Source organism: Rattus norvegicus, chromosome 5 (genome assembly GCF_036323735.1).
Source record: "Rattus norvegicus strain BN/NHsdMcwi chromosome 5, GRCr8, whole genome shotgun sequence".
In the NCBI taxonomy this organism is placed as follows: Eukaryota; Metazoa; Chordata; class Mammalia; order Rodentia; family Muridae; genus Rattus; species Rattus norvegicus.
In genome coordinates this window covers 157,328,291-157,348,200 of record NC_086023.1, presented here as the reverse complement: position 1 = coordinate 157,348,200, position 19,910 = coordinate 157,328,291, and the positions used below count along the sequence as shown (strand labels likewise).

The window sequence follows — 19,910 nt, the reverse complement described above, 5'->3', positions numbered from 1 at the left end:
AAAGAGGCTGTGTCCTAGGGGAGATGACCTGACTGTCCCAAGGTAATGCAAGGCACTGGTGTCGGGGCAAGGACAGATCCAACCTTCTGAGACCACGAGTGCTTGTGACACAGGAAAGGCCAACAAAAGCAGGGGAGGGTGGTAGGATGCCCTAAGGATTAAGGTGAGGAGGCTGTGTGGACAACCAGGGCCGAAGACTTCACAGTGCTCAAATGTGGCTCCAAACTTCACAGCTTACAAAGTTTCTCCAAGGCTGTAACACTCATAACCCTCTGTGAAGGAATCGTGCCCTCCTCTTTTACAATCGGAGAAACTGAGGCTCCAAGGGTAACATTAATTGCTCAGACCACACAGTAAGTGGTGGATACCAGGTCTGGATAAACTGAGGGCTTGGGAACCACACAGCCATTCCCCCATCTTTATAAATGAAAACAAGCCCCACCCCCAAGAGTGGAGGCAGGGTATTTCCTACCCAGGAGCCTCTTCCAGACAGAGGACCATGAGCGCTGTGTGAGTAGAGAGGCCTTCCCTGGATCCCAATGATTCTGAGCAAGGCAGGATTCACAGTGGTCTGTCCATTCCAGGCTCCAGAGGCAGCTGAACTCAAGCTCCAACCTGAATCTGCTGTTCGTCCTTGGGAAAATGGCATTGTCTCTCTGTGCATGCCTTTCTTTATGGAGTGCTTGAGAGGGGACCCCCACCTCTTGCATACACCCAGCCTGGTCACATGTGTGTGTGTGTGTGGTACTGGATATGTGCTAATGATCCCAGTGCTCCTGTCAGAGGAGAGGGTGGCAGCTCTCTGCTCTCTGTTTTGGGTCTCCAACAACATATCCATAGCTTGTCCTTCCTGGGTGACCGGAGGTGGTGAAGTTGAGGAGCAGGCGTGCTTGAGCCTGGGGCTGCAGTGATGGGGCGTGAGTGGCCTCCACTTTGGAAATGGTGCTGTCTTGAGGAAGAGCAGGGAGCTGCGGCTTCTCTTCCCCAAGGCTCAACAGTCAGGCTCAGCTTCAAAGAGACAGCTTGATTACTTCTGCAGCCTGCCCTGTGGCTCACCCTGGCATCTTAGCACCCATAAAGGAAGGCAGGAGGATGACACACTCCAAGCTGGCCTGGGCTACCTAGTAAGACCCTGTTTCAAAAATCGAACAGCAACAATGATCTAAAACAAACTAGGCTCGGTGGCATGTGCCGGTAATGCCAGGTCTGGGGAGATGGGGGTAGACAGAGTGTAGACTTCAAGGGCAGCCTTGGCTGCAGTGAGAGCCTGTTCTCAAAATAAACAAAATAAATAAACAAAGAAACTCAAAGACAAAAAGAGAGAGAAATCAGTTAAGATAAAATGATTTGGCGTTCCTGGATGAAAGCCAAGTCCAAAACAAAATCTGCCCACGCCACTCCTCCATGCACCATCGTCCATCTTGCTCTCTAAAGAGAAGCCGAGCTTTTTTTCTGGTGCACAGAAACCCAAGATCCCCAGAGAAGTTGTTGGAGGGGTGGTGGTTCATGCTGTGCCTCAGGCCCAGAATGGCCAGCTCATGTGTGGACCCAGCCCCAGGTGCCACAGTTCTCTGTAGATGCAATGCCACAGGGGCCAAGGGACTCTGCCTGCTGCTTATGGCTCCCGCTCCAGTATGACTCAAGACCCAACTGGCCTGTGAGTGTGGGAAAGACTTAGGGTAGGGAAGGGCCAGTCAGGCCACTGCAGAAAGCATCTGGCCAGTTACCAAGCAGGGCACCTCCTTGGTCCCCGGCAAGGTCCTCAGGGTCCTACCTCTCACCCATGTAGTGTGAGGTAATACTTCACCTAAAGACAAGCTTTGAAAGTCAATTATCTGAAACAAGGCAGCCGAGGCCTGTCGGGCCTCTCAGAGAGCTCGGAGCAAACAGATTTTTGGCAAGCACGGACCTAAGGAAATAGGATTGAATTTCCCCTCACCTTACCTGGGGAAAATCCATAGTGCCTGCTGGTGAACTTGGCTCGGAGGCTTAAGGGGTAGGGAGGGGCCTTTCATGCTTATTGATGAAGGCCCAGAGACGCTCTACAGCGCCCCCTGCCACCACCACCACCCTCTGAACCTCCCCGCTGCCACCTCTTCCCACCCCCGCCCCCACACCCGACCCTTGACGGTTGCTTCTAGGGCTGAGGACTACCAAGGCCAATTGGCTCTTCTTTTGGTGTGACTTCATTTCCTCCTGATTCAGACTAAAAAAAAAAATGTTGGGGGTACCATGTGTCTGCTGTAACTGTGAGGTGGAGCAAGATGGTAACGTATCTGTGTTAGAAGCTAGAAGCCCCTAGCCAGGGGCTGGAGAGATGGCTCAGTGGTTAAGAGCACTGACTGCTCTTCCAGAGGTCCTGAGTTCAATTCCCAGCAACCACATGGTGGCTCACAACCATCTGTAATGAGATCCGATGCCCTCTTTTGCTGTGTCTGAAGACAGCTACAGTGTACTCATATGCATAAATAAATCTTTTTAAAGGGGGAAGTTTCTAGCCAAGGGCTAGGTGTGGTGGCCCATAATCCCAGCAGTTGGGAGGCAGAGGCAGGCAGATCTCTTGTGAGTTTGAGGCCAGCCTGGTTTATACATTCTACTCGACTCCACTCTACCCTACCCTACCCTACCCTACCCTACCCTACCCTACCCTACCCTACCCTACCCTACTCCAGGACAGCCAAGGCTACATAGGGAAACCTTGTTTGGAAAACAAACAAACAAACAAACAAACAAACATAGGAAGCGAAGTTCCTGGGCAAATGTAATTGAGAAGGGTGCTGGGTGGGTGGACTTCGCCTGCGTCCTTTCCAGAACCTCTGAGGTATAAGAGTGATTTGTCCTGCAACCCCACCGCCACATTCTATTTTCACAGATAAGATCTCTTGTACTCTAGTCTGGCTTATGTAGCCAAGGATGACCCTGAACTTGCTGATCCTCTTGCACTCATCTCCGGGGTACTAGAACACAACCACACCCAGTTTAGCAGGGCTGGGGATCAAACCCTGCCATGTCCTGCATACACAGCCATCATGCTACCAACTGAGCTGTGGCCTGTCCCCGAGAAGCCACTCACGGAGGAGGTGAGGCCAGATGTATGGACGTGTTCCTTGCTTAGTATCTACTTCTGCTGCAGTGGGTGAGGGAGGGGTGGAGAGTTAAAAACTTTGGAAAGCACTCTAAACACAGAGGCATAGGCCACTTACTTTCCCAGTTCCTACCCGGGTACTCGGGCACACTGTCCCCTTTCAGTTGGGATCCTGGCACCTATTTGGAACTTTCTCTACACCAGTGAGATTGACCAGCCTTGAGTAGGTTAGTTTGGGTAGTTGTTAAAAAGCTCCCAGGTAAGGCTGAGGCTGTGGCTCTGTCAATGGAGTGTTCAAGTGCACAGATCCTGGAGTTAGAGTCCCCAACGCTGTGCCAGATAGGGCATGGTGGCACAGGCTCAGCCCTCAAGAGGTGGAGGTAGGGAGATCAGAAATTCAAGGTCACCCTCAGCTACATAGTAGTGGGTTTGAGGCTAGCCTGGGCTACATGAGAATCTAACTCATCTACACACACACACACACACACACAGAGAGAGAGAGAGAGAGAGAGAGAGAGAGAGAGAGAGAGAGGCTTACGGGGCAGTTTCCGGCACCCAGGCTGATCAGGTGCACTTTGGATAGTCCAGCAGCCACCACCTTAAGCCAAGCCCTCCCAGGTGTGACATTCCTCATACAGAGGTGACAGGCAGATTAGAAGAGACACCCACTTGAGAGGGCTCCCCTGGCATCCAATAGGTACTCATTAAAAGCTTGCTAGGCATAACAATGGCTTCCATTTCTGAAACACCAATCAGATACCCACCTTTTGCATACATTTCCATAAATAGGCTGCTCTCTGGAGTAGACCATTACCAGGACACCCACACCCACACCCCCACGCACCAGGAGGAGGGTTGCCTTTGTCCTGCTTTGGGGCACTCTGGGTGTGTCTGCAGCTGGAGCAGGCCCTGGGCTGTGCCTGCTGGGACATATCTAGGCAACCTTCAGCAAACAGTGACTCAGCCGCGTGGCTATAGATAAGTCTCTTCCCAGGCTCCTGTTGGCTTCCTCAGGTTTCTCCCCAACAAGTCAGGGCCCAAGGGGATGTGGCAAGCTCCTGTCAGTTTTCCCAAGGGGCCCAGGGAGGGGCTGGGGCTGAGAGACTGGGTTCCCTTCTTCCCTTGCTTAACCCTGTTTCTTCTGTCCTAGATGCTTCTGGTCCCTCAGGGAGCAGAGGATCCCAGTTTGGTGGGACATTCTGTTCCCGGCATTGGAGGGGAGAAAAGTTTCTCCTTTTCTCCCCGTTCTTGTTTCCAGTCTAGGATACCTTCCCTAGGAGTAAGGTGGCCCTGCTTCCAGGCTTCCAGAGGAGAGCAGAGGGAAGCCACCTGTGCTTTAGAGTCTGTGGCGGGTGAGCTTAGGACTTGGTGTAGCCACAGCACAGATGCTTTCCTTGTCTGGTAAGGTGTACTGGCCTTCACCCTGCCTTTCTCTGGGTTCAGCCCTTTCGTCAGCACAGAAGTTCTGTGTCACGGGACCTAGCATCGCCCCTATGGGCTGCTTTATCTGTAATGTAGTGGGAAAAGCTGACGCTTTTGCAATAGTTAAACAGAAAGAACTCTTCTGCAAATGCCTATAAATGATCTGGGACACCCGAGCGACCTTCTGCATGCTTTCATGGCCACTGGTGGGGTGGCACTGCCATTTGGAGCCAGGGTCTCTCACATGGACATGATGGTACTTACCCACCCAGAGGAGCTCCTACAAGGATTAAGTCAGACACTAGCTTCCCAGAGCTTGGTTGGCAAATAACCTTCATCGTTACAAAAACCAATTATCGCCATGGGTGCGGTTGAGTCTCTCTCCATTTGCCAAGCCCTGCCTTAAGAGCAGGACAGGAGGGTTGGAGAGATGGCTTAGTGGTTAAGAGCACTGACTGCTCTTCCAGGGGTCCTGAGTTCAAATCCCAGCAACCACATGGTGGTTCACAACCATCTGTAATGAGATCTGATGCCCTCCTCTGGTGTGTCTGAAGACAGCTACAGTGTACTTATACATAATAATAAATTAAATGTTAAAAAAAAAAAGAGCAGGACAGGAGAGTCTGGGAACCAAAGAGGGTGACGTATAGAGTGGTGTGGCTTTGGGTGACCCTGCTTGGGGACCTGGACATCCTGGGTGCCCAGGATCTGTGTCCCACCTGTGTTTTGCTCTACCCCTTTAGTGGCTGTGGTCTCACCCACCTAAGCCTGCTCTACTCCAGCAAGATTTCCTTCCCACTCATATCCCCTGGATCGGGATTCTCCACCCCCAATTCCTGAAGCCCATGGACTCAGCGTCTTGGTCTGAACCGATAGCCATCTACTCCAACACCACTACACACACCCCACCCCCATCTCCACCCACTCCCACCTCCACTAGGCATCCAGTCATCTGTCTATACTTCTGTCATGCCGGAAGCCTTACTGGCCAGGCTTCGGAGACTAGAGGGTGGTGCTGACCAGCCAGCCAGGGGAGGGCCTTGGGCTGTGCAGATGGCAGCCCTGGCCCATGGGGATGCTATCCACCTGGCTCCTGAGCCCATCAGGCCCCACTTAAGAGGATGTCCCTCACGTGGAGGGCCCGTCCGGCTGGAGATGCCTTCAGAAATGGAAATGTGGTCCATTTGTTTGTGATTTACTCCCTGACCCTTAACGGGAACCCGATGGGACCAATAAAGGCTCCCAGCATGCCCAGTGCCCAGCCTCAGGAAGGCTGGAGCGCATCCAGTTCTCTGGAGGCCAAAACCATCTCAGCATCTCAAAGTGGAGCCGACTGCTCCACTCCCACCCCAGGCCACCCCACCACTCACCGAGGCTCCCTAAACTTTTGAACGATTCCTCACTGCTCCCCGGATCAGCCTCGGGGACACCAGCTTTTCCATGCCAGGGGCAGGAGGCAGAGGATTCTGTTTTGGAGACAGAGGGAATGTGGACCAGGGACCGAGCACAAGACAGGTATAGAGGAGGCCAGGACGGAGGGGGAAATCCAGTTTTCAATTTTCCTCAAGAGGAAAGTGAGTTCGCAAGGGACAGAATAATTTTCTAGCGTGCCAGCCGTAAGTACAGCCTCCTTGAGACGTGGCAAGTTATTAACGAGGAGAAAGAAAAGCAATTGTAAAACCTCTTTTCGTTTAGCAGAACCGCACAAAAACCTCTTACTTCCAGGGGAATCTAATTAGAGGGGGGTACAGCTGGGGAGGGATAGAGGCCTGGGTTGGCCTGGGAGGCCCCAGTTGCCAGTTCGGGAGGACAGCATAGAGCATTTCTGTTCACACCACCTTCACACCACCACAGAGTGCTTGGGGATGTGAGCGCTGGATGCAAATCCTGAAGCTTGGCTTTGCCAGAAATACAGCATAGAGAATAGCTGAGGTTGTTACTTCGTGCCTATTTTCATATAGGCTAGTTCATGCCTAGAAGCCCAACCCTTGGCGGGGGCAGGAGCGTTGCCAAGAGTGCGAGGCCAGACTGGGCCACTCGGGGAGGTATTTTGTGTTTCAATCTTGTTTTGTCCTGTATCCTGAATTCCCCAGGCAAGCAAAGATGACTTTGAACTTCAGATCCTCCCGTTTCAGCCTGGGTAGTGCTGAGAATTGAACTCAGGACCACACCCATGCTAGGCAAGCACTCTTATCAGCTGGGCCACATCCCCAGCATACACAGCAGGCTTCAGACTAGTGTGCGTAAAGAGTGTCTCAAAATGGAAAGAAAGCAACATCCCTAGAATCATAAGGACCACAGGCAGACACATCTGTGCCTCAGTGACCAATGCAGTACAGGGGAGGCTGGGCCCATCAGTCCTGACACACCCAGCACCAACCCTTCCATGGCCCAAATGCTTCGTCCATTACTACCAAATGTAGCTTTGGTACACAGAGATCTGGTCCTCGACAGCTTCCTCAGAGGCCATTCACAGCAAGCAGAGCGTGGCTCCAGGGCAGAGAAGGAGAATGGATATAGGGAGATCAGAAGCAGTGGTAGCAACCCGAGAGTCTTCTACACTCTTCCTGACCTGTTTGGTACCCTCTCTTCACAAAGGGCTATGAAGAGACTAGGGGTCTGGGTTGAAGTCCTGACCAATAGCTGTGTGGTCTTGGATGAGTTCCCAGCCCTTCCTTGACTCTCATCCTTAGAATGAGGTTGGCCTGGGTGACCGTGGGATGTGACACAGCTATGGGTGCACAGCTTGGCCCCTGGTGGGGCCTCTCAGATGGGCAGTTTCAGTGTCTTCACACAGTAGCCTCTAGCCCTCCAGCCAGTCCTCCCCCCTCGGCCCCTTCAATCGAGTCCTTGTTCCCAATACCCAGAAGCAAGGATTTCTGCCCTCTGTGAACCAGTGTGGAGTTTACCACCTCCTGGGATCTTAATGCCACTGTCCTACAATGGCTGGCCACGTTTGGGGAAATTGACATTATTTATTTTAACAAGAGTTGGCTGACTGAGCTCAGAGCAGTAATTGGTGCAGGTTATAAGTAACGGATTTTATCTATGTATCTATGTATCTATTTAATGTATCTATACTATATATGTATACATGTGTATACATATGTGTGTGTGTATCTTTGTATGTATCTATCTATTTAATCACAATGTAGACACGGACTAGGTGGCAGGAGCAGACTGGGTTTTAACTGCCTCAGCATCCTGTTTACAGAGCTGTTTGACTCTAGCGAGAGAGTCCAGGGGGTGTGGGAGTCCTCAGGTAGAGAGATTCAGCAGCCATGACAGAGACACCGTGTTTGCAGGGGAACAGGAATGAATTGAACATCTGGAGACAGACGGGGGATTGGACGGAGGGTCTGCATGATGGTTTCTAGGGCTTATGTCCTCAGCCCTCTTAGAGCAGTCAGCAGGGACCGGGCAGGCGGCTGGTGCCACATAAATCCATCTCTAATGAGATTCTTGTGCAAGGAGACACTAACAGACAGGGCCAACAATCGTGCTGGCTTAAAGAACAAACTGCTGATGGCATATGCTTGGACTTTGCAAGTTAAGGCACCCATCTGGACAGGAGAAGAAATCATTCATTCATTCATTCACTCATTCATTCATCTGTGACCTTAGGCCAGCTTCTCTCCTGGGTATCAGGAATAAGGCCATGAACAGAACAGAAACGAGTGTGTGTTGTCAGTCTGTCACAACATATACTCATGTGGGTCCTCCAAATAATCCAACCGCAGAATTGGTGTGGTTCAGGTACAGTACCAGTCTGACTATACCTTGTAAGGGCCTTTTAAAGGCCTCCCTTGTTGGGCAACAGCTCTTTGCCCTGGGAAATATCAGGGTTGCCTCTGACTGCAGAGCTCAGAGGGGACAGACAAACTGGAGGGTGAAGAGTAGGGACTCAAGTCAGAGCCTAGATGTAAACCAGTGGTGTGACCAGAGGAGCAGCCTGGAGGTTGGGGCATGCAGGAGGTAGTCAGGAGGGCTGGGGACTGTCAAGAACCCTGTAATGCAGTGGTCACACAAAAACACATACACATGTACACACATACACACATATGCATATACATACACACATGCACACGCATATACACAAAAACTCACTCTCCTCTCTCTCTCTCTCTCTCTCTCTCTCTCTCTCTCTCTCTCTCTCTGCAACCACAGCAAGTGATTCTCAAGCTCTCTGCTCCTGTTTCTACCTTCCCAGAAAGAGTAGAGAGCTGTAAGTCTTCATGGTTCTTCCCTCTCTGCAGAGAACCCCACCTTGTGGGTTGCCGAGGTCGGTTCCTGTGGAGCCCTGACCACGAGTGGCCCTCAAAGCAGCCAGTAACAGATAAGACTTGGGCTTTAGGCCGCACATGCAATTCTTAGGCACTCATGGACATACCAGGTAATCCCCATGGGAAGCTTGGGAGACATTGTTGCTGTACAGCAGGCTTGCCTCGATACAGTTTTAGCTCCGAAGGCCTTCCCTGGGTTTGAACCCAGACCTAGCATCTTACAATCAGCTCAGATCTCTTCACTTTTCTGCAGGTTTCCTTAGGAGTCCTGGCTGTCCTGTACACCAGGGGACGGAAAATTATAACTATCTTATGAACTCATGGGACATTTCAGATCCAAGCCCGTCCTCAATGAACAGCCACCTCCTTCTTCCCTCTGGTTATGACATTAAGGACTGACAGAAACCACAGAAGGCAGCCGGCTGTTGAACAGGCTCATACTGGTCACTTTCGCAAATCAATTTCCCCAACTCTGAGAATGAGCATCCCCTACACAGAAAGGCCGGATGTTAGAATTCACACAAAGCCAAAGATATTAGCACCCGGAGGGACTGCGTAGCCTAGCCCCTTCTCGGCAGGAAGAGACAGGATCGTGGGCGGATTGCACCTGGTCCAGGTGACACGGTGTGCCAGGACCAGCTGCCTACCTCCTCCTGGTGTCACTCACAGCTGGGCAGCTCCAAGGGAGCTCAGCCCAAGTTCCAGGTTTATCTTTCTCTTCCAAACATGGCGGCTTTCCCAGGATGGGGCTGGAGAGGGGTGACACAGTCGCCTAATCAGGGGCACGGACAGAAGTTTGGGGTGCCACCCTTGCCCTAAAGGGGGAAAGTGATGACTCCTACTCTCTCCGTTGCCCACCAGCAACCCAGGGTCAGGACTTAGTTTCAGGTCAGCGAATTCTCCAGAGCCAGCCTTGCAGGGCTGGGGCGTCTGCCTGCCGTGTACGACGTAACTGTAATTAAGAAATAAGCTGCCTCACCCAGCGCCTTGGCAATCATTTGGCTAAGTAACTAGCATGGTCCAATGCCTCAGAAATCACCATTAGAGTACGCTCCTTATGGCCATAAAATTTCTCGTTTTCTGCCTCTCCTCAGCCTCCCCCGCCATCTTCGCCTTGCTTTATTTACACATTCGTCCTCAAACAATGGCAATAAACTCTTTCCCAGAGTGTTGCAAATCAGAAATTTGTCCACATTTTTCCACCACCTTCCACTGCGGACCTGCTCTGCCTGGGAACAGCCTGGCCAGGCCAGCTGGAGAGGTCTGGGCAGTCTGGATTGATGGAAGGTGGTCCCCCACCCCCACCCCTGCCACGGAAGACTTTGCTGGGGAGAGGGCAGGAGGGGAGCAGACAGATGCTCTGGTCAGTGACTAGCCAGATGCCAGAATCCTCTAGGACTAGGGGAGGTGGGGAGAGAGAGGGACAGAGACAGAGACACAAGAGACACAGAAAGGAGGGAAGGAGGGGAAAGGGGAGGGGGAAGGAAAAGGGAAGGGAGAGAAGGGAGAGAAGGGAGAGAAGGGAGAAGAGATCTTAGGAGACAGGAAACAGCTGGCCCCAGGTAGCATGTGAGGGAAAAGCCCCGCTCCGCCATGCAAGAAATGTAAGTTTAGGATGGCCTGTGGCCCACACGTGTACACTCCCCCAACTTAGTATTCAGACTCCTGGGTTTCCAACTCCCATTTATCTACAGTCATTTCTAGGGTGACAGATATTTATGCCAGTCCTACTGTGTGCTGACTACACTGTCCTGTGCTTTGAGACAGAGTGATGAATAAACCATGGAGAGACAGGGTCCCCTTCTCAGGTTGATCCTAGACACCTAGGAGAACTTCTTCTTCTTCTTCTTCTTCTTCTTCTTCTTCTTCTTCTTCTTCTTCTTCTTCTTCTTCTTCTTCTTCTTCTTCTTCTTCCTCCTCCTCCTCCTCCTCCTCCTCCTCCTCCTCCTCCTCCTCCTCTTTCTGCTCCTCCTCTTCCTCTTCCTCTTCTTCTTCCTTCAAGATGGTGAAAGGGGGCTCAGAGAGGTAGCTGACACTCATAAATGTCACACAGCAAGTTGGTAAAACTTCAAGGCTCCTGTCCAGAGGTTTTATTTATTATTATTTTTATTATAATTATTATTATTTTTACCAAAGACTTTCTAGGAAGCTTCACATGGATGAGTCTACAGTCCTCTTATCTGGGTGAATTGTGGGGCTTCTGCAGTCACACACACATACATTTACAGACACAGACATATATATGTATATATATATATATATCTACTCACGGACACACATATATATCTACACACACATATTTGAGACACAGTCTTATATAGCTCAGGCTGACCCCCAAGTGCTAAACTATAGGCATGCGCCTGCCTGCCTGGACCGTGCAGGAATCCCAGCTTACTGCATGCCAGGAAAGCACTTTACCAACTGAGCTACGTCTCCAGCCCTATGTGCAGCTTTAGAAAGGCATCTTTGGGTTGTTTCTTAATGCATGAGTTTTATATGTAGCCTGTGTACCACATGCATTCAATGCCTGTGGAAGAGGGCATCAGATCTCCTGGAAATGGAGTTACAGTCAGATGTTAGCTATTATCTGGGAGCTGGGAATTGAACCGAGGTCCTTGGGAGGAACAACCAATGCTCTTAAGTGCTGAGCCACCTCTCCAGTTCTCCAGTTCTGCATCTTACTTTTTTAAGTGACACATAGTTGCCTATGTCTATGGGGCTCAGGAAATAGGTCAGTGGACACAGAGTACGTAGCTTATCTACCTAAACCTTCAGACATGAGCCATTCCGTGCTGGGGACATTTATACTCTCTTGTCCCGGCCATTTAAAAATATCCCGCCGTTATGACCCAGCATGCACTAGACCATGAGAAATGATTCTTCCACTTCCCAAAGTACCTACGTCCCATTAGCCAGCACCCATTTCTGCCACCTCCCTAGAGCTCCTGGACTCAGCCTGAGGAAAGAGTGAGTGCTTTAGGATGTTCAGGGGATTGTCACTTTAAGTCACCTCTGGCAGGTGGATGTCCTAGGTAAGAGATCCTATCTCTAGGGAAGAATGGATGGCCTGTGGTAGAGCTGTCTGCCCCAGGGATGGGGAGATCCCACCCGTGCCTCATACTGACAACTCAGTTGTAGCCGTGGCAGTGGGAAGCCAGCTGAACCTGCCCTCGAAGCAGGATGGGGGCAGCTGATCTTGGTCTCTTTGGGCCTGCCCAGCCTTCAGGAGGGGCTCTGTGATGCCTATAGAGACAAAGAAAACCACACACCTTCCCTTGCAACAGAGTGCTAGTTCCAGAACTTTCTGCGAGGCCAACTTAATAAGGATGAGGAGTGTTGATAGAGTGTTGGTGGCAGGAAGGTGGGTGGACAGAAATGAGTTGGGAAAGGAAAGCAGGGGGCAGAGTCCTGGAGAGGAAACTGTGACTCAGGGCATGATTGAAGCCTCGCTTCCTGTCTCTGTCTGCTTCTCTGTCTCTGTCTCTCTGTGTACCTCTGTCTCTATGTCTCTCTCTCTCTGTGTCTCTGTCTCTGCCTGTCTCTCTCTCTCTCTCTCTCTCTCTATATATATATATATATATATGTACATATATGTGTATGTATGTATGTAAAACCCGTGCATCTGTAAATGTATGCACATGTCTGTAAAGACCAGAAGACAACATTTGATGTCTTTCTTTAGGTGCTGTCCCCCTTTGTTTTGACACAGGGTCTCCCGCTGGCCTAGAACTAGGCAAGTAGACTAGGTCTGCTGCCCTGTGAGCCCCAGGCTTCCTCCTATCCCAGTCATGGTTAACAAGGTCGTCTGTGGTAAGGCTGTGCCTGATCCGTGGCTCTTACATGGGGTCTAGGAATCAAACTCTTTTTTTTTCTTTTTTCGGAGCTGGGGACCGAACCCAGAGCCTTGTGCTTGCTAGGCAAGTGCTCTACCACTGAGCTAAATCCCCAGCCCCAGGAATCAAACTCTTGCTCTTGCTCCCCAGCTCTTTGGTCAGGGCTTGCTCTCTGATGCGGAAAGCTGTCGGTGTCTGCATTGCAATGGGCTGTAGACGCTCTCCTTTTGCTTTTTGAGACAAAGTCTCTCTGTGTAGCTCCAGATGTCCTGGAACTTTCTCTGTAGACCAGGCTGGCCTCGAACTCATAGAGATCTTCTTGCCTCTGCTTCTGCCTCTGCCTCTCTGCCTCTGCCTCTGCCTCTGCCCCTCTGCCTCTGCCTCTGCCCCTCTGCCTCTGCCTCTGCCTCTGCCTCTGCCTCTGCCTCTGCCTCTGCCTCTGCCTCTGCCTCTGCCTCTGCGTGCTGGGATTAAAGGCGTGAGCCACCACTGCTACTTCTAGGAGGGTTTATTTATTTATTTATGTAGTCTTTTAGCCCCAGATTTCTTCTTGGTTGAGCTGGGAGGGGGCATGGGCCAGAAGTCAGAGTTCCAAAGACATGTCTGTGTTGGACTTTTGTCTCCTGGGCTTAGCACTGAGGAGGATGGGGGACAGGGACAGGAAGGGTAGGTCCAACTCTGTCACCTGGTGGGAAGGGACAGCTGCCCTGTTTCTCTTGCACTGGCTTTGAAGCCTCTTCTCAGTCCCCCAAGCCTCCCCTACCATCCCGCCCCCACCCAGGTGTCTTCCTGAGGCTTGTCCTTCAGTACCTTGTTCTGGTTCTGTGACATTTGTGTCGTTGGCTCATTTGAGATCTCCTCCCACACACACTCATCTACAGGTGCCATTTGCATTTGGGGACAGGTTCCTGTGGAAAGAAGGAAGCCAAGGTGACTGTGTCTGGGTCAGTGAAAACTAAGGAGAGGATATTGGCATATTCATTTATTTGGCCATTCATTCATTCATGGAACCATGGGTGTACTCTTTGGGTTTGTATTTTATGTCATACAAATCTTTGCCTCTGGGACCCAAGGTAAACGACCATTCTCTTTATCGGGGGCACCTGTGGTGACAGCAGCCACAGTTATTAGGTGTTTACTATGTATCAGGTACTTTGTGGCCCTTGTCTTACAATGTCCCCTCCTCCGTCAGGGAAGAGAACTCTGAGAGATTGGGACCATCAGCTTCTTCATTTTGCCCAGGGATAAAGTCACTTCTCTAAATGCTGTAGGACCAGGCACTCTTAAGGGTCACTTTGGAGCACCACCAGCACGGTGGGAGAGAGCCACAGCTGCAGATGTCAAGAATTAGGAGATGCTGAGAGAACCTGTAAGACACTTGGGAATAGAGCCTGAGGCTGCCAGTTTTTCTACACTAGGTGAAATGGGGAGAGGAATCTGAGTGGCAGCTCTGGGAGCTTCTGGGATAATGGCTTCCTTCCTGCTTAGTTTCCCTCTACACTGTAATGATGACCCTTTTAGCAATGACTGGTCCAGCCCCTGTGGCTGGGAGGAGGCAGACAGACCCTAGTCCCAGTCTAAGCCACCAGCCCTGGTTCCTCTCATTTCTCTGGAGCCCTTGTCAAGCCCTGGTTGCTCTGGCCACACCCTCTTGGGACTAAGAGGGCAAGAAATGGTGTTTCCGACTTTATTCTGTCCAGTACTACTTGCTGCTTTCTCTGTTTGGTGATAATAGGTGGCTTCAGTGAACTAGTCATTGGAGTAGCAGCCAGGGAGATGGCTCAGTTAGGAAGGAGTTTGTCTTGCAAGCAGGAAGCCTTGGGTTCAGTTTCCAGAAACCACTTAAAATGCTAGGTACAGTGATCCAGGCTTATAAGCCCAGTGCTGGGGAGGCCGAGAGAGGCAGATCCCTGAAAGCTTGCTGGCCCATTGGGTAGAGCTCCAGGGCAATCAAATATCTGTCTCAAACAAACAAAATGTAGAAAGTGCCTGAGGAATGATGCCCAAGGCTGTCCTATGACCTCCTTGTTTCATTGAGCCTACTCCCCCTCCAACAATACCCCCACCTGCTGTGACGAACACACAAAGAACTTGAGGAAGAAGAGAATAAAAACTATAATCTTAAAGCCATTGCGCCCATGCCTGTCTCCAAGGTGCTCAGATTACTTCACACAGCTGCCACCCCTCCCCACACTCCACCTTAGCCACATGGGATAACAGGTTAAAGAGAATGGGTTGCAAAGTTCCTCAGGACCCTTGAACTTCTGTCTTCAGGCAGATAAAGCTAGTTTCGAACTTGGTACCCTGACTCAGTGTCCTTGGCTCGGGTGTTTCTCCCACTTGTCGGTTCAGTGCAGAAGAAAGAACACCAGATTCACCCTGAAAAACATTACTGAATTCTGATCACAGATACTGTTCCAAGAAGTAGTACTTCCTTCTTCCTAGATCCGCCCCTTCCTGTCAGGAGGTGTGTAGACAGCGCTCTCTAGTGCCTAAGAAAGGTACTGCACTCTTAGCACAGGACCATGTTCAAAATCGGGACATCAACCCCATATTCTCTGATACAGATGATCTCTCCGAGGATCGGAATTTGACAGTACAACCTGAAGGAATTATGTGGGAACTTCCTAGCTGAGGAAATTTGGTCAAGTTGTGAGTAGGTGTGAGTTCAACTCTAGCTTTCCTGAAAAGACTTTTTTTTTTCTCTCTCTCTCTTCTTTTGAGTTGGGAAAGTAGAATATCAAGACTGGGGGCCCAGGGGTCCTGTTCGCATCTGCCCCTCGACAGTGCCACAACCTCTGGATAAGCCTCTAAGGAAGCAAGGGTTCTGCCAGCCTGGGGTCCTTCAGACATACAGGAGAGGGTATCTTATCCTCTGACCGACCTGAATACCCTTGAGAGATAGGAGACAATTTTGCCAGATTGGTGCATTCCACACATCTCCCTAGACAAGGGTTAGATACAGCAGGGTTCCTGAGGTGGGCTGGACTCAGGCTGTGGAAAACTCCAGGATAGAGTCCCACCCCATCCCCACCTCAACCTCCTTCTTGACTGTGACTGTGGGCACATCCTCAAGACTAACCCACCACCCACTCTTTTTTTTTTCTTTTCTTTTTTCCGGAGCTGGGGACTGAACCCAGGGCCTTGCGCTTGCTAGGCAAGTGCTCTACCACTGAGCTAAATCCCCAACCCCCACCACCCACTCTTAGCTCTATGCTGTAGTCTTGGCCCAGAAGCTGGAGTTAATGGAGTTCCTGGAGCCCCAGAACACTTGGGCTTCACCAAATCCCCCACTTAGGATGGAGAGAGAAGGCCCGCAGTGATGCGACCCCTCTCTACACAGGAAGACCCATCAGTCACTTCTGAGCTCCCAGCTCCCTCCTTTCTCCCCACACTGGTGGGTGCACAGCCTGCATGGGGCAGGGTGTACAACTAAGTTCTTGTCGCTAAGGCCAGGGAAGATATGTGTGGGACAGTCCAGGGTGGGACAGAGAGGTCAGACTTGGGCAAGACAGAGGACTGGGGCCTGAGGCTGATTTGCATGATGCTGGCCGAGTGTCCAAGAGGAATATGAGTTCAAGATGGCAGGAGTGGGGTGTTTCGTCTCCTGGGAGGAGTCCCCGTGGTTCTGTGAATCATGCGTGGGCCAGTTCCTGCAGACCAGCCTGGCTGGTGCACACCTGGTGAGCCGGTTACAGCTGAGCACTTTGCACAGAGAGGGGACGAAAGGATGGGAGGGCCCCTGCCACTACTAGGCTGGCGGCCCCCAGCTGAGCCGTAAATGACTTTTCCATTTGCTGAAGCCTGCGCCCAGGCCTGCTTGGTATTCAGGGACACGGGGCCCATACTCGCCAGCTCTCGACTCTGCCCGAATTACTTGATTAAAACGCATATCAACTATTATGTGATTCATTTCTCCAGCACAGCTCCATGCCGGGGCCTATGTTAAAACTGTAATAACTGGGAAGGGAGGTGTGGGGAGAGGGGTGCAGGGAACGGAGCTTGGGAGGCTTCAGGGATGGGGTGCGGAGTAGAGAGACCCTGTGCCTCTTGGCTAGGGTTGGCCTGGGGGGTGAGGAGGCCTTCTCTCCCCATGGGACCTCTCCAGCCAGAAAGGGGAGGGAAAGGCTGGGAAGGTGGGGCAGTCACTGTGATTTCAAGATCACAGGTGGGCTTCTCAAAGCAGCTGCCATGTCAGGTGTCTACCACCAGGTGTGGAGTCCCGGGGGTTTTTGGCCCTTGCTCAAGCTCTCTCCACTGGGCACCTGCCAAACGGGCCAGCCTCGGCCTTCTGGCATTCCAACCAGTGAGAATAATGGTTTCATCAAGACCACTCTCCAGGCTGTGGGGTTGGTGCTGTCACCTTGAGTACCTGCTGTGTGCCAGGCACCGTCTGTATCACAAAGACGTGCTGGCCTAGCAAGATAAGTAGACCCCTCCACAGACACCGCCATTGTCTCCTGAGACTGTGTGCATGTGTGTGTCGGAGGTTGGGAGATATGTGTGGGGACCAGAGATCAGTCTTGGGTGTTATTTTGAGCCAGGTTCTTATTAGAACCTAGGGTTCACATAATTAAGCTGGGGTAGCTGGCCAGTGACTTCCAGGGATCCACTTGTCACTGCGTCCCCTGTGCTGAGATTGCAGGGGCTCTGCTGACTCTTTCTGTGGGAGCTGGGGATTGAACTCAGCTCCTCATACTTGGGCAGGGAGCACCTTGCTTACTGAGCCATCTCCCAGCCCTTCATCCCTGTTTTCTGACGGTTGAGACGTAAGAGCGCCCCCTCCCCCTGCAAGATGAGGATGAAGTGTATCTGACCTGGTTCAGGAAGTCTTGCTGGACGATTACTCACCGTGAGGGACTGTGCTGGGCGGGTGGGCTTCATCCCACTGCGAGGACATGACTGGGGTAGAGGCAGGTTGACGAACTTAATTGGGAGCCTCGTCTGTGGGAGGGTAAAGTCTGCGCACATGAATGGCAGATAGTTACCAGCCTCACTGGTTTACCGAGATGTCTTGGCATAGCCCGCTACTCGGCAATGGCTTCCTGGGATGGATGGAATAGGATCTAGAAAAAGACCCTGAAGAAGGCAGAAGCAGGGGAGCATTGTGGAGACCACCCCCAGACACTTTCCACTCTCTGTCTCCCACCATAAGCCTGGACTAGGTTATCCTGGACTTTGACAAACCAAGCAATGGTCCCTACCCCGTGCTCCAGTTTTCCTGGCCTTTGCAGGTCACATCTGATGTTGGTCTGTGCTGTGCACCCATTCACTGGTGCTTCCCACCTTGGACTAGGAGGTCCCAGCACAAGAATCATGCCTCCTCCATCAGATTGGAAGCTTCCTAAGACAGACTGCTTCTCTCTTCATAAGATTGGAGGCCCTAACTTAGAGACCCCTCTTCCTTGCTTAGTGTGGGCCTCCCATTCCTCTAAGTAGAGATAGGATTCGGGAACCCAGAGGGGGTTCCTTACTGTCCCATTATTTTTAGGGCTATTTCCAGATCAGCAGTTGGTCCATGAGATAGTTGTATCCCCCAGCTGCAGGGAAGTAGGAAGTAGGAAGGCAAGGGCCAGAGCTGGTCAGGAGCTGCTCCCTGATGTCCACCCTGAACCTGTTGATTATTTAACGAATGCTTTTCTGTGTCTACTTCCCCCACAATGCTTTACCCCATAGGAGCAGTCCTCTCAAACAGCAAGGGCCTGGGGACCCGGCTTTGCTGTCCTCCATTTGGGTTTGAGTTCGGTGTCTCTAGATCCACAGAGCTCCACAGATCTCTGCTCACAAAGGATGAGGGGCAGGAACCAGGGAGGAAGTCAAACCAGAAGTCAGTAGTCTGTCCAGAAAGCTGTCATCTGAAAAGCAGGGAGAAAGGGGTGAGGGGGAGGCATGGGTATGGTAGAGCACCTTGGATTTTAGCCCTCAGCCAGCAGGGTGGTCTCTGCCCATGGTTTCGTTCCTGACAGTTCTGATCCCCATTCACCTAGCTAGTGACTTAGGTGAGTCTGGGATCACCTGAAGGGGTATTCTGACCTGATTACTCTCCCGGGTCCCCCGCAGAACACAGAGACCATTCATTGGTGTGTTTGCTCAGAGCCCCAGGTTTGCTGGCGAGGGAAGCCCAGGGTGCCATGTGTGCCCACTGTTGATCCTCTTACTAGAGCTAGGGTGAGTGGGCAGTTGGCAAGCTGGTGAGAAAAAAAACGTGTGTGTGTGTGTGTGTGTGTGTGTGTGTGTGTGTGTGTGTGTCTGATCTTAGGTGTCTGACCATTGGCCATTGTTGTTCTTACTGAGTGTGAGTGGGGTGGGGGTGGGAATATAGGGGTTGGTTTTGGTGGGAAGGGCCTAGACTTGAGAGTAACCAATCACTGAAGCAGCTGAGTATCTGCTGGTGGGCAGGTCAGAAACAAGAGGGTAGGCAGAGTGTATTGTGGACACTGGCCTAGAGACTGTGTGCACTGCCTTTCTGTGATGTCCTTTCTCCATAGGTAGTGTGAGCAGGCAGCCTCTGAGGCTCACTAGCTAGTCTCAGACTGGGTGCTCCAGGCACAGAGTCCCATCTTGTCCACTGTGTGCTTGGCCTATTCAGGAGGAGAGTAGGTGCTTGGTAAATGAATGAATGTGTGAATGAATGAATGAGTGAAAGAATGAATGAATGAGTGAGAGAGTGAATAAATGAATGAGTGGAAGATGAGTGAATGAATGAATGAATGAGTGAGAGAGTGAATAAATGAATGAGTGGAAGATGAGTGAATGAATGAATGAGTGAATGAACAAATGAATGAATGAGTGAGTGAATGAATGAGTGAATGTGTGAGCGAATGAATGAGTGAATGAACAAATGAATGAATGAGTGAGAGAGTGAATGAATGAATGAGTGGAAGATGAGTGAATGAATGAATGAGTGAATGAACAAATGAATGAATGAGTGAGTGAATGAAAGAAAGAATGAGTGGATGAGTGAATGAATGAATGTGTGAGTAAATGAATGAGTGAATGTGTGAGTGAATGAATGAGTAAAAGAATGAATGAGTAAAAGAATGAGTGAATGAATGAGTGAATGAATGAATAAGTGAAACGATGAATAAGTGGAAGAATGAGTGAATGAATGAGTGAAAGAATGAATGAGTGAACGAATGCAAGAAAGAAAAAAAAACCTCCAAGAATCCCAAAGATGGCATCGAAGGGAGGAGAAAGATAAATGAAGGGAGGAGAGGGGAAGGCAGAGGAAGGGGAGGCTGCTGTAGTCTGTCTCCCTGCTCTCCCTGCCAGCCCCTTGCAGCGCTC

The 19,910-nt window shown here is 51.0% G+C and overlaps 1 protein-coding gene across 4 annotated transcripts in view; it reads left to right on the top strand.

Moving 5' to 3' along the window:
• Positions 1 to 19,910, top strand: part of Pax7 (paired box 7) — a 101,566-nt gene that overhangs the window by 32,988 nt on the left and 48,668 nt on the right. The window lies entirely within an intron of this gene.